The 12,222-nt window shown below is 36.8% G+C and overlaps 1 non-coding gene across 1 annotated transcript; it reads left to right on the top strand.

The window, feature by feature from the left end:
- Positions 1 to 11,015: 11,015 nt before the first annotated feature.
- Positions 11,016 to 11,102, top strand: TRNAS-GGA (transfer RNA serine (anticodon GGA)). The gene has a single exon. It is a non-coding gene; the product is annotated as a tRNA-Ser (tRNA).
- Positions 11,103 to 12,222: the final 1,120 nt, after the last annotated feature.

The following is a 12,222-nucleotide window of genomic DNA, read 5'->3' as shown; positions in this document are numbered from 1 at the left end:
CAATGCAATTAATTGTTTGAGAGACTATGCTTAGTCTTGATGAATTGAAGAGAAATCCAAAAGCGCCTTTTCGGGGCTTTCTAATTTAATTACATGTAAAAAAAATAATATTTTTAATTACGAAAATCCAAAACATATTTTTGTATAGTAATATTAATTTTTTGCATTGAATTTTTTGCAGATGTGGCTATTGCAGAGACTAGAATTAATTAGTCCTCCCGACAATGTTGAAATATACACTCCAAGTTGCTTTGTGAGGCGAAAGAAACGCTTCTCTAAGATGGGGCGCCATGAGTAGAAAAAAAGTCTTTGCCTCTTGCAACTTTGCTATCAAGTGGGTCATCCCTTGGTGGAAAATAGAGAAGATGGTTGGTGTCAACAAGCAACCTTTATGTCGTCTTCCAAGCTTAACCAAGATGACTTTTTATTATCCCTTTAGGGTAAAAAGAAAGTACGGCCTATTTCAAACAATTTCTTCTGGGGATCTTCGTCGTCCCTATGAATTCCCTGTGTCTCAAGAGGTAGAAAATTTTGATGCATATTGGAGCGCTAGACCTTTATGAGAAGTGATTAACTAAAAGGTTCCTCCTTCCTTGCCCCATGATGTGAAGAGGTGGCTTCTCAAGAAAACTTCTAAGGACATGAAGAAAAATCAGAGTAAAACTGATGTGAAGAGTCGTCAAGGTGACAAGGTAATTCTTGTTAAGGAACGTTTGGGTGAAAAAGATTGAATTCAAAACACCTATGATGCCTAAGAAGAAGAGCTCTACAAAGGATAAAGGGAAAAGAAAAGCTGACACTTCAGAGAAGAAGGTTTGGGTAGAGAAGAAACATGAAGTCCTAGCTAATTAAGGGAGAAACTATGTACTCTAAAATTGAATGTAGGTCCTCTAAAGGATGCCTACTAGCTAAAGCCATTGATGATGAAGAGGATGCAAATAAAAATTGGAAGAGAGCAATGAAAGAGAAGAAAGATTGAAGCATTGCTTAACTTCAATTTATTAGACTTAGTTTTAAATTTAAAGGTAATTTGTTTTATTAAGCTTTATTTAAATTCCATCAATAATGTAATTTTTAGTTTATTTTATGAATGAAATTTCATCATTTTAATTAGATCATCTCCTTTAAATTTAATTTATTAAAGCAATGAAAACAGAAAATTTAATTTTTTGGAAATTATTTCGAGTACAGAAGTCGAAAATTTCCCAAAAACATCGAAATGTACCTAAGTACTCCTAGAAACAACGACGTTGTTCTTTTACGACTGGCGCTGGCTGCGGCCGTCTAGCTTTTGGCGACATACGCTGTCGCCTGGTGCTGCTATACATCAGCCGACGACGGGATTTTTTCTGTGACGCCGATGTTTTGTCGAATTTCTGTTGAATTTCTATTTATATCTGGGATGCAAGGTTTGCAAAAATTATTGTGACCGCACCAGTAAAGGGTTGCCTACGTATCCTTTCATAAGGAATTATGACAAACGTAGCTCTCTTGAGTATCCTACTCAAGTAATTATGGGTAATACTTTTTAAGTTGGTCAAGATATGTCATGTTTGAGAACTCAATGCCATCCATATAGGGTTGTTTTGACAATATAGGGTCCGGACCAATTAGGCCTAAATTTGCCTTTAGGATCCAAAACATTTGTCCTTAGTGCTTTTAACACCAAGTCTCTTACTTTGATGTTTCTTGTCTAAACCTTCTTATTAAAATGCCTAGCCATACGAGTTTGATAGCATTGAGTATGATGAAGATCTTCTAGTCGCTTTTCATCAAGTAGAATTAGCTCTTCATATCTCGCTATAGTCCATTCGACTTCACCAAGCTTACTTTCTAGTGCAATACGTAGATATGGTATCTCTAGCTCTACAGGTTGTACGACATTCATTCCATAAACCAAGGAGAATGGCGTATTTCCTGTTGATGTGCGAATTGACGTGCGATAACCCCAAAGTGAAAAATGGAGTTTTTCAAGCCAATCCTTGTAATTTTCTGTCATTTTCTTGATGATAGTCTTTAGATTTATATTAGCAGCTTCAACTGCTCCATTTGCTTGAGGTCTATAAGGAGAAGAATGATGGTGTTGAATGCCATATTTTTGTAACAATTCTTCGCACTCAGCTTGAAAGTGAGTTCCATTGTCACTTATCATTTCATGTGGGACTCCATATCGACATATAATATTCCCTTCGATAAAGAGTGCTACATGTTTTGAAGTGAGTTTAGCATTTGATTGTGATTCAAACCACTTTATGAAGTAATCAATTGCTACTAGGATGTATTCATGACCTCCTGTCCCTGGACGAGTAATTTTACCAATAATATCAATTCCCCATGTAGAGAATGGCCATGGTGAAGTGTAGGTGTAGAGTAGAGATAGAGGAACATGTTGTAAATTAGCGTAGATTTGGCATTTAGGGCATCTTTTCACATATTGATGACAATCCCTATTCATGGTAGTCCAATAGTATTCTTCTTGCATTATCTTTGGGACTAGCATTTTGCCATTAACATGGGTCCACAAATGCGTTCGTGGACTATCCTCATAGCTCTTTGAGCATCCTTTTTTCCTACACATAAGAGAGCTCGACCCTTAGGTACCCTTTTATGCAACTCGTTGTCTATGAGTACGTATTGGGAAGCCAAGAGTCTTAATACTCGTTTTGCTCTTTTGTCATCGTGAGGAGGGTATTCTCCTTTGGTGACATAGGTAAGTATATCTGTGTACCACGGTTCTTCTTCTTAATCATCATCTTGGATCACTTCATCATCTTCTATAGCTTGAATATAAGCTAGTTTGTGCCTTTTCTCTATAGTTAAAGGCATTTTCTCGATTTCCGTAGGAATCCTAACCATTGAGGCTAGTCTTGCCAAGGCATCGGCAAATTATTTTTCCTCTCTAGGTAGATATGTGTATTCTACCTTTTCTAACTGATTGGAGAGAGTTTCCAGATAAGTTTGGTAAGGGGATAGACTTTTGGTCCTTACTTTCCATCTTTTGGAAATATGGTTTGATGATCAGTGAGGAGTCCTCGGATTTTTGTAATTTCTTCACTCCCAATGCCAAAGTTGTTTCAAGGCCTTCCACCGATGCTTCGTATTCAGCAGCGTTGTTGGTAACGTCGAAATCTAGTTTTATGGAGAATTGAACATGATCCTCTTTTGGTGATACTAATAATGTTCCAACGCCACATCCCTTTTGGTTTGAGGCTCCATCGAAGTATAAAGTCCAAGTATCATCTTCTGTAACCATCAAGTCTTTGTCTGGAAATTTATTGTTGTGTACTGGCGTTGAATCTTCTATTGGAAAGTCTGCTAGGAAATCTAAGACCACATATCCATTGATAGCCTTTTAAGGCATGAATCTTACGTCAAACTGGGCTAAATTGATTATCCATCTTGATATGCGCCCATTGAGTGTAGATTTCTCGAATAAATACTTAAGTGGATCCATTCGAGAAACTACAAAGATTGTATGCACAAACATGTAATGTCATAATTTGGTTGTGGCCCACACCAATGCGAGGCATAATTTCTCAAGCGGTGTATAGCGTACTTCATACTCGAGCATCTTTTTGCTTAGGTAGTAGATTGCATTTTCTTTACCTTCTACTTCTTATGCAAGCATGGCTCCCATTGTCTCCTTGGTGATTATTAGGTACAACCTAAGAGGTAATCCTGGAATTGTTGGTGCTAATACGGGAGGATTTGGGAGATAGGCTTTGATCTTTTCAAAGGTTTTTTGACACTCATCATCCCATATTACTGGTACATTCTTTTTGATCTTCTTGAATATTAGTTCACATATTGTTGTTAATTTGGATATGAACCTACTTATATATTGCAATCGGCTAACAAATCCTCGAATTTGTTTCTAGGTTTTGGGCGGTGGCATTGACATGATTGCCTTTATCTTGGTTGGGTTTATCTCTATTCCTCTAGAGCTTATGACATATCCAAAAAGCTTTCCTGAGGTGACTCCAAAAGCACACTTGCATGGATTCAACCTCATGTTGTATTTTCTTAGCCTTAAAAAATTTTCTCAAGGCTACTTGATGGCCTGGGCGATCTTTTGATTTCACAATCATGTTGTCCACATATACTTCAACTTATTTGTGCATCATGTCATGGAGTAGGGCAGTCGCTACTCATTGGTAAGTAGCACCCGCGGTTTTCAACCCGAATGGCATTACCGTGTAACAGTAAGTACCCCATGGTGTTATGAAAGCTTTTTTCTCCATGTCTCCTTCTTCCATGAGAATCTGATTGTATCCTGCGTATCCATCCATGAACGAGAGAAGTGCATGATTCGATGTATTATATACCAGAATATCAATGTTTGGTAAAGGGAAGTCGTCCTTTGGACTTGCCTTATTTAAGTCTCGATAGTCGACACACAATCTTACTCTTCCATCATTCTTCGGAACTGGGACGACGTTGGCCACCCATTTGGGGTATTTGGATACCCTGATAAAACCTGCAGTTATTTATTTTTGAACTTCTTCTTTTATTTTAAGAGCTACGCCGGGTTTCATTCGACACAACTTTTGTTATACAGGTTTCATTCCTTGAATTAGTGGTATAGTGTGTTAAGCTATTTCTCTATTAATACCTTGCTTATCTTCATATGACCAAGCAAATACATCAATAAATTCGTTAAGTAGATTAATTAAATAAGTTCTTTCTTGTTCATTAAGTGTTGAATCATTTGAGATATCAACCGTCTCAGTTTCCTCAATTATCGGCGTTTTATTTTCAAGTGTTTCCATTGCTTTAGTAATTTCTTTGTCATTTTCATTTTTAGTTAAGCAATGCTCTTCATCTTGGGTTAAAGAAAAACACGAGAAGTAAGCAGAAGAAGACATATTATTGAATATGGAAATTATTACATCAAAAAGGGAGATGTCCTCAGGGACTTGATTACTAACTATCCTAGGAGTAGAAATAGAAGAAAGAGGGGGTGCTACAACTAAGGACTTAGATGACTCTTCAGGAAAGGACTCTAACTCTGACATTGACTCAGACGACTCTTCAAACATCGGCCCATGCCTTGTCGTTATGGAGATTTTCCTTCAACTTGGAGTAGTCACCTTGACTGTCTTGCGTCACCCTTGTACTGATCCTTCTCCTGGAGTGATGAGCTTTGAGGGGTCAAAGTTCTCGCTTTGTAGGACCGTTTGGATGAGCGAGGAGTAATACTCTATGTATCTCGGCTCATCTTTTTCTTTCCCAAATAATAATTCCATGACATTAAAGTCAAAGCATGGGGGTGCTTTCTCCTTGTGGATAGGAGTTGGGATTTCATCTAGAAAGTAGCAATCTAAGAAAATTTCGAATCCCGGTTGCCTTATGCCGTTTACAACAAAAGGTTTAGGAAATTCATAGTATAGATAGTCCTCTCCTTCTTTAATGAATTGTCCATTGAGAGTAAGAGGATACTGATCCATTGGGATTGCTTTCTTTTAGATCCGAGCGTTCCTACTCCCCTTAGACCTTTCCTGGGCTCGCTTAAGATCTTCCCGAGTTGGTTCGAAACCAAGTCCGAAAGTATCTAACTTAGGGAGGCCTGGTAATTCCAGCTATTTGTCTATTCCCTTCTTCTTTCCTAGAGTCATTCCAGGAAAATGACCTTGTTTCTTAAGAATAACATTTATCGTCATATTAGAGTGGGGGTCATGGAAGAGAGGGGTCCTTTCATTCTCCTCGATTAAGGAGACCTCTTCATTAAAGCCCTACAAATCTTCATCGTCTTCATCGCGCTCCACGTTAATGAGTGGATTTTCCACAGCTTTTATCCTCAATGTTGAAGCATCGAATGTGATGGGGATTCCTCCAACAATGGCTTTTACCTGTTGATGGAGATATGAGGGGACGACCTTTAGGTCATGAAGCCAAGGGCGTCCCAATAATAAGTTGAATGAAGCTTTAATATCTACCACTAGAAAGGTGGTAGCATGTTCTATTGCTCATGCCGTTATATTCATGGTAATCTTACGAAGAGCTTGGCGAGAAGTGTTTTCATAAGCTCTTGTTCTTTGTGTTGGCGGGGTTAAGTCTTCATCCCTTATGCCTAACATCCTCGTAGTTCTGAGTGGACAGAAATTAATTGTCGATCCATTGTCTACAAGAGTCATTGGGATGTTCATTCTCTTGCAATCCACTGTGAGGTTTAGTGCCTTATAATGCTTGTCACCTTCTCAGGGTAAATCTTTGTCAGAAAAGGTGATCAAGTTGATAGGAATAGGGAGATCACTAGTAAGGAATTTAGCCAACCCCTCAGGAGTGGTGTCAGAATCTATCCCTATCTTATCCAAGGCATTCATCACCGCCAACCTATGTTCTCGCGATGTTGCTAGAAGCTTCCATACATTTCTCTCGACCTTGGTCTTCTTGAATTGCTTGACAATATCATTTTCTTCTATGATAAGTATGGGGACTTGCTGCGTAGTCGGCATAGGTTGTGTCGAGATGAGAGGTTGCGTTCTCCCAGATCTTGTGAGGATGTCTATATATGAATCCTCTACAACCCAGAAATCATCTATTGAATATGACACTGAAGGTAGATGTCCTTCCATGTCTTTTACGTTGAAATCTTCTTCATCGCTATCCCAAACCCTATTAATGCTTATGTCTTTTTCTCGTAGGATTTGAACTAGCTTCTTATCATCAATCATTTTCTGAATTAAATCTTTAAATTCAAAACAGTTTTCAATAGTGTGTCCCCCTGATTAATGGTATTGACAGTAGAATCTATCTGTCCTTTTTAGCGATTCAAATGGTCTCGGTTCAAGAGGTTTGACTTTACCACTCTCGGATAGCATTTTGAACATTTTAGCATACAAAGTCCCAATTAGAGTATAGAGTTTATTACTCTTCTTGGGTCCGTCAGTTACTTGTAGAGAGAAGGCTTTCTTCTTTGTGGTTGGAATTTTATCAATCTTTTCCTGAAGCTCCTCCGCTTGTTTCTTTGCGAATTTGAGAGCCTCACATAGCAAATCTGTTTACTCTCACATGGACCATATAAGCATTCATACATCTTCCTTGCTTGCTGGTTAAGGAAAGTCTTCCATGGCATCGAAAAGATCTCCTCCTCTACTTCTATAGCATAAGTTTCTTTAATAGGCTCGATAAGAGATGAGGGATCAACCTCGTTTTCCTCATCAAAGATGGCCAAGGAATGCGCAAGAGGTGCATTGTCGATGCTTGGCTTCTTACTGGCAAGGGGCACTGGTAGTTCATTGTTATCAATTAAATCTTGGATAGCCTCCTTAAGCTTCCAACAATTCATAGTAAGATAGCCCCTACCTTGGTTATATTTGCATTGTGCATTGGGGTTCCAATTAGTTTTCCTCTTTTCAACTGGTGGGTCCTCAAATGGTCCAATAGGAGTTATAAGACCTTTTGCAATTAGCCGATCAAATTTGGTGTCATAACTCACACCTATAGGAGTAAAGTTCCTCCTAAATTGTTTCTTTTGTCCTTGGTTGTTCATAGCAAGGACTTCACTCAAATTAAAAGTGCTAACAATGTTTGAGTGGGTGGTTTTGAAAGAAGAAGGATTGTCTTTCTTCTTGCCTTTCCAGCCACTGTTGGAGTTACTGTTAGCAGCTTTTAGCTTAGCTAGGTCGTCTTCAATATTAATTCCAATGTCATAGATGGCCTTGAAGGTATGTAGATTATTTTGATACTTCAGAGGCTTTGAGTACTTCTCTTGAAGGTTCTTGATGAACAACCTCACAGATTCTTTCTCGCTTGGTACTTTAATCATCCTAGAAGAGGTTTCTCTCCATTTGTTGAAGAAAGAAGTGAAACCTTCATTCTCTTTCTGCTTGAGTATTTCTAATTCCCTATAATCAATTTCAACTTGAATGTTGCACTTTTACCTATCAATGACAGCGTTCACTATTGATTCCTAAGTAGAGGTTCTCTCTTTCTCAAGGGAGAAGAACCATTGTTGGCAAACGGTTTCAAGAGATAGAGAAAATAAAGAGGGGAATACTTTGTTATCAATACCCTTAATACTCATTATAATTTCAAAATCTCTTAGATTAAAATAAGGGTTGTCAGTTGCCTTGAATTTCGGGATGTCGTTGGCATTGAACTTCAGCGGAAAAAGCTCCGTGTCCGCCGAGACCCCTTGTGAACTAATGCCTTGAAACTTGTAGTCACTAGTTAGCTTTCTCAATCTTTCTTGCATGAGGTCCATCTGTTGTTGCTTCATAGGGTCATTGATTTGAGGGTTAAAGCCTTCAACGCCTCAGTCACATCAGCCAATTGGTTCCTAAGTTCATTAACTTCCACCCGAGTTTCCATTATCTTCTTAGCTTTCCTTTTTCGAGCGATTGGTTTGTTGAAAAGTTGAACTTGAATTAAAAGGTTGTCTTTTATGAAACGCCCTTCCTTTATTAACCACGCGCAGTGAACTAAACCATTTTGTTTTAATGACTTGACTGAAATTGACTTTAACTTTACATGTTTATAAAGGAAAAGAAAAAAAAAAGCAAAAATAGGGTGTATATTTTTGGGAATCAAGTATAGGGTTCAAACAAGTGGTTTAATTGGAGGATTAATATCCAACTTACAAGTGTCTATTCCCTTTAAACAAGTGGTTTAATTGGAGGTTTTTTCTACTAGTGTTATTAAGCGTGATTATTACAAGTACCTATTCCCTTTAAACATGCATAAAAGGTGTGATGAAGCAATAACAATAGAAATATATCAAGCAACATAATAATCATAATCAAAATAATAATATTCATAATTAAAATAATAATGAAAATAATCTTCATAATAATAATAAAAATCATGTTAATTAAAATAATCATCATAATGTAGGCACCGTTTGATGTGCGCCTACGTTAAAGCATGTGTGAATATGCTTGGCACTCATAGGAAGTTGGAATTGACATAATACGATTAAGGACAAGGAAAGTAGGGAGCTGCCAACAAGTTTTTAAGAAACTTGTAAACCGTTCACGGATCATAAAAGGCAACTACGATAAAGGGACAATGATAGGCAACAACGATTGACCTGTGAAGGTTACACCCCATTCCTAATCCATCAGATTAATAACTCCTTATGGTTCATAACCACGAAAGGAGGATCAAGGATGATGGTACGAAGTGAGTCATGGAGTCACATTCGCCCGTATAGGCCTCTACTCAATTCTTATAGTGAAAAATGGTTCATGCGATCTCAAAGGCATACAAACAAAATATTCAATTCTCTCCAAACTATTATTAAGCTAATTGGTTGAATATTAATGCAACATATAATTCTAAAATATCGTGATCACTTTAATTAATAACAAGATTAAAAAGGAACCTAAACCGGTTGTCCAAATTATCTTATTAGGCGTGATTTGCAATTACATATTCCCTTTAATCATGCAATATAGCGATCATAAAAATAATAGAATAAACAAGAATATTGGAAGAAATTCAACAATAGTAATGAATCTTCCACTTATTTGATGGGATGGTTAAGAGATTATCTATGGTTAAACTCTTCACAACTTATCAATGGATATAATCCATTTGGTATGAATAGTTTATCGGTTTGGGCGTGGATGTTCTTATTTGGACATCTTGTTTGGGCTACGGGATTTATGTTCTTAATTACATTTCTGGAGATCCGAACCCATTTTTTTCGGATCCTTCGATAAAAAGATTCATTCTCTTCATAAAAAATAGGAGATAGAACCAATAAAGATTTCTTTTTTGATTCATCCCTGGAGTTGAATACCTCATTCAAGAATTGTTTTTGATCCAATCCGCAGGAATCAATAGAAAAGGCAAATCCCTTATGATACACCAGATCCGGCTTCTCGAATGAACCGCACTCCTTCGTATATGTCAGGAGTCCATTGATGAGAAGGGGCTGGGGAAAGCTTGAACCCAATTCCTACAGTGATGAATATAAGCGCAATTGAAATTCCCGGGGAGTTATACATCGACCTTTTCTTTTCTTTCTATCAACGAATTCAATTAAGCTTAGTGTTGCATCTTGTTCATAAAACGGAGCAAAAGATATTTATTTCTTTCGAGATTATTCTCTAATAAATATATGTTTAGTTTTTGTCTATTTATAGTTAGTTTTATCTTTTTTTTTTTATCCATAGATATAGAAAAAACCTTCTTGTATCATCAAACCGTCACCCATTAATACAACACCAACATTATTTGATTCCAAATTCAGAGCAATACCTATTGTCCTCTCTTCAAATTCTACTAACTCCCCTGCCATTACTTCATCAAGACCATGAATACGAGCAATGTCGTCACCCACTTGAAGTACGGTGCCGGTATTTACAACCTTTACTTCTCGATTATATCCTTCAATACGTTCACGGATAATTTTGCTCATTGGCTAAGCCATTTCTTTCTATTTCTTTCGGACTTGGCCGATGAACAACTAACGTTGCCTCGATTCTTCCCGCCGCATAGTATATACTAAGCTCTTCGAACCTTTTTGCGCCTAATCAAGGGTGGCCCAAGCACTTATTTGTTCCGGAGAAACTGATCCAATTCGGAGTTGTTGATGTTTATACTGATCGATCATAGAAAAAAATTTCGAATTTATTCCGATTAAGCTTCCATCCTATTAATCTAGAAATTCCTCTCAGATACAAGGAAATGATTCAGTTCCAGAGCCAAAGATTGCTATCCTGTTTTTTAAATATGCGCGCTTTCGAAGTTATATGGTTATAGGTTTCAATTCAATAGATGAAAAAATAACATTTATGTATGAAAAGGAATCAATATTTTAAAAGTACTTGTTACCAAAACCATTTACGACGCTTCTTTTAAGGGATTCGTTTCATGTTCCTTTTATGAAAGAATGGTATATATACGTTAAAAGTTCTATTATTAGTTTGTTTATAGTCAAATAGTATAGTATTGGTGCGTTAATCCTAGTCGTACCTATTTTATACAAACAATATCGTTAGTAATAGAAATATCAACATAGTAATGGCTCGCTATTTCTTCGGTTTATGAATCATAATCTTTGTGTAGGAGAGATGGCCGAGCGGTTCAAGGCGTAGCATTGGAACTGCTATGTAGGCTTTTGTTTACCGAGGGTTCGAATCCCTCTCTTTCCGTCTTTTACTTTCACCTGCCCCTATTGAATGACCATTTTTCTTTTTATATTATGATAATAATCCTTATTATGATAGCTATTCTATGTATATGTATATTCTGGCGCAGAAAGAAAAAGAATAGAAAGAATTTGAAGTGTGAGGAGAGCAAGCGTTCATGTACGGGCGTTCCCCGACAGGGGCCTGCCAGTTCTAGTTATAGTAATATTGATCATTTAGTTCGTGTTGTGGACATTCGGAATTTCATCTCTGATACTCTTTTTTTACTTATAGATAGTAAAGGGGACGGTTATTCCCTATACTTCGATATTGAAAATCAAATTTTTGAGATTGACAACGATCCGTCTTTTCTGAATGAACTGCAAAGTTTTATCAGTAATAATCTCGCTATCATAGTTAAGGTGCATAGTTACTCTAAGCTATGCAACAAGGTCCATCAAAGGGATTAGATTACAGAAAACGCATTAGAAAGCTATCTAGAGCCCTATAGAATGAAGAAAGGCCTTTGGTTCACATAGTTTCCTAACCAGTAGGTTTCAAATAAAATTATAATAAACCTAATCATGATATTAGCAATATTAAAAATAAGTAATTAAATTAATTACTCACATTCCGCGCGTTCCTTTAAATTGCTACATCATGAACAAATTGTTAGTAACTTCAATAAAAAAAAATATAAATCATATTAAATTAAATTAAATTAAATAAAAATTAGATTTGATTTGCTCCGAACCCTCACTTATGTGTACCTTTCACGCCTTGGTTTAAGGACGGAACCTCGGGTTAAGTATGAACTCCTTGGAGTGCTTAAGGGAAGTATTTTGAGAGAATAGGATGGCTAGTGTTTAGGCTAAAGAAGGAGAAGAGAATGATTTGATGATCAAGATTTTTGATGATTGAAAAAGGGGAGATATGACCACTATTTATAGAGAAAAAAGAATGGTCGAAGAACCAAGAAAAGATAAGAATTCGAATCGGATAAAACTCTTGCGATAGACAGTAGTTTTTGCAGTTTTTGTTTTTATCATATCTTTAGATCCAGAAATTGGAATAAGATAAATAATATGTCATTGGAAAGCTATTGAAATCTTGTTTTTAACTCAATTAAAAACAGATTAAAATA

The sequence above is a fragment of the Chenopodium album genome, chromosome 5, assembly GCF_948465745.1.
Source record: "Chenopodium album chromosome 5, dcCheAlbu1.1, whole genome shotgun sequence".
Taxonomy (NCBI): domain Eukaryota; kingdom Viridiplantae; phylum Streptophyta; class Magnoliopsida; order Caryophyllales; family Amaranthaceae; genus Chenopodium; species Chenopodium album.
The sequence above is the reverse complement of the archived record's forward strand: the minus strand, read 5'-3'. Positions and strand labels throughout refer to the sequence as shown.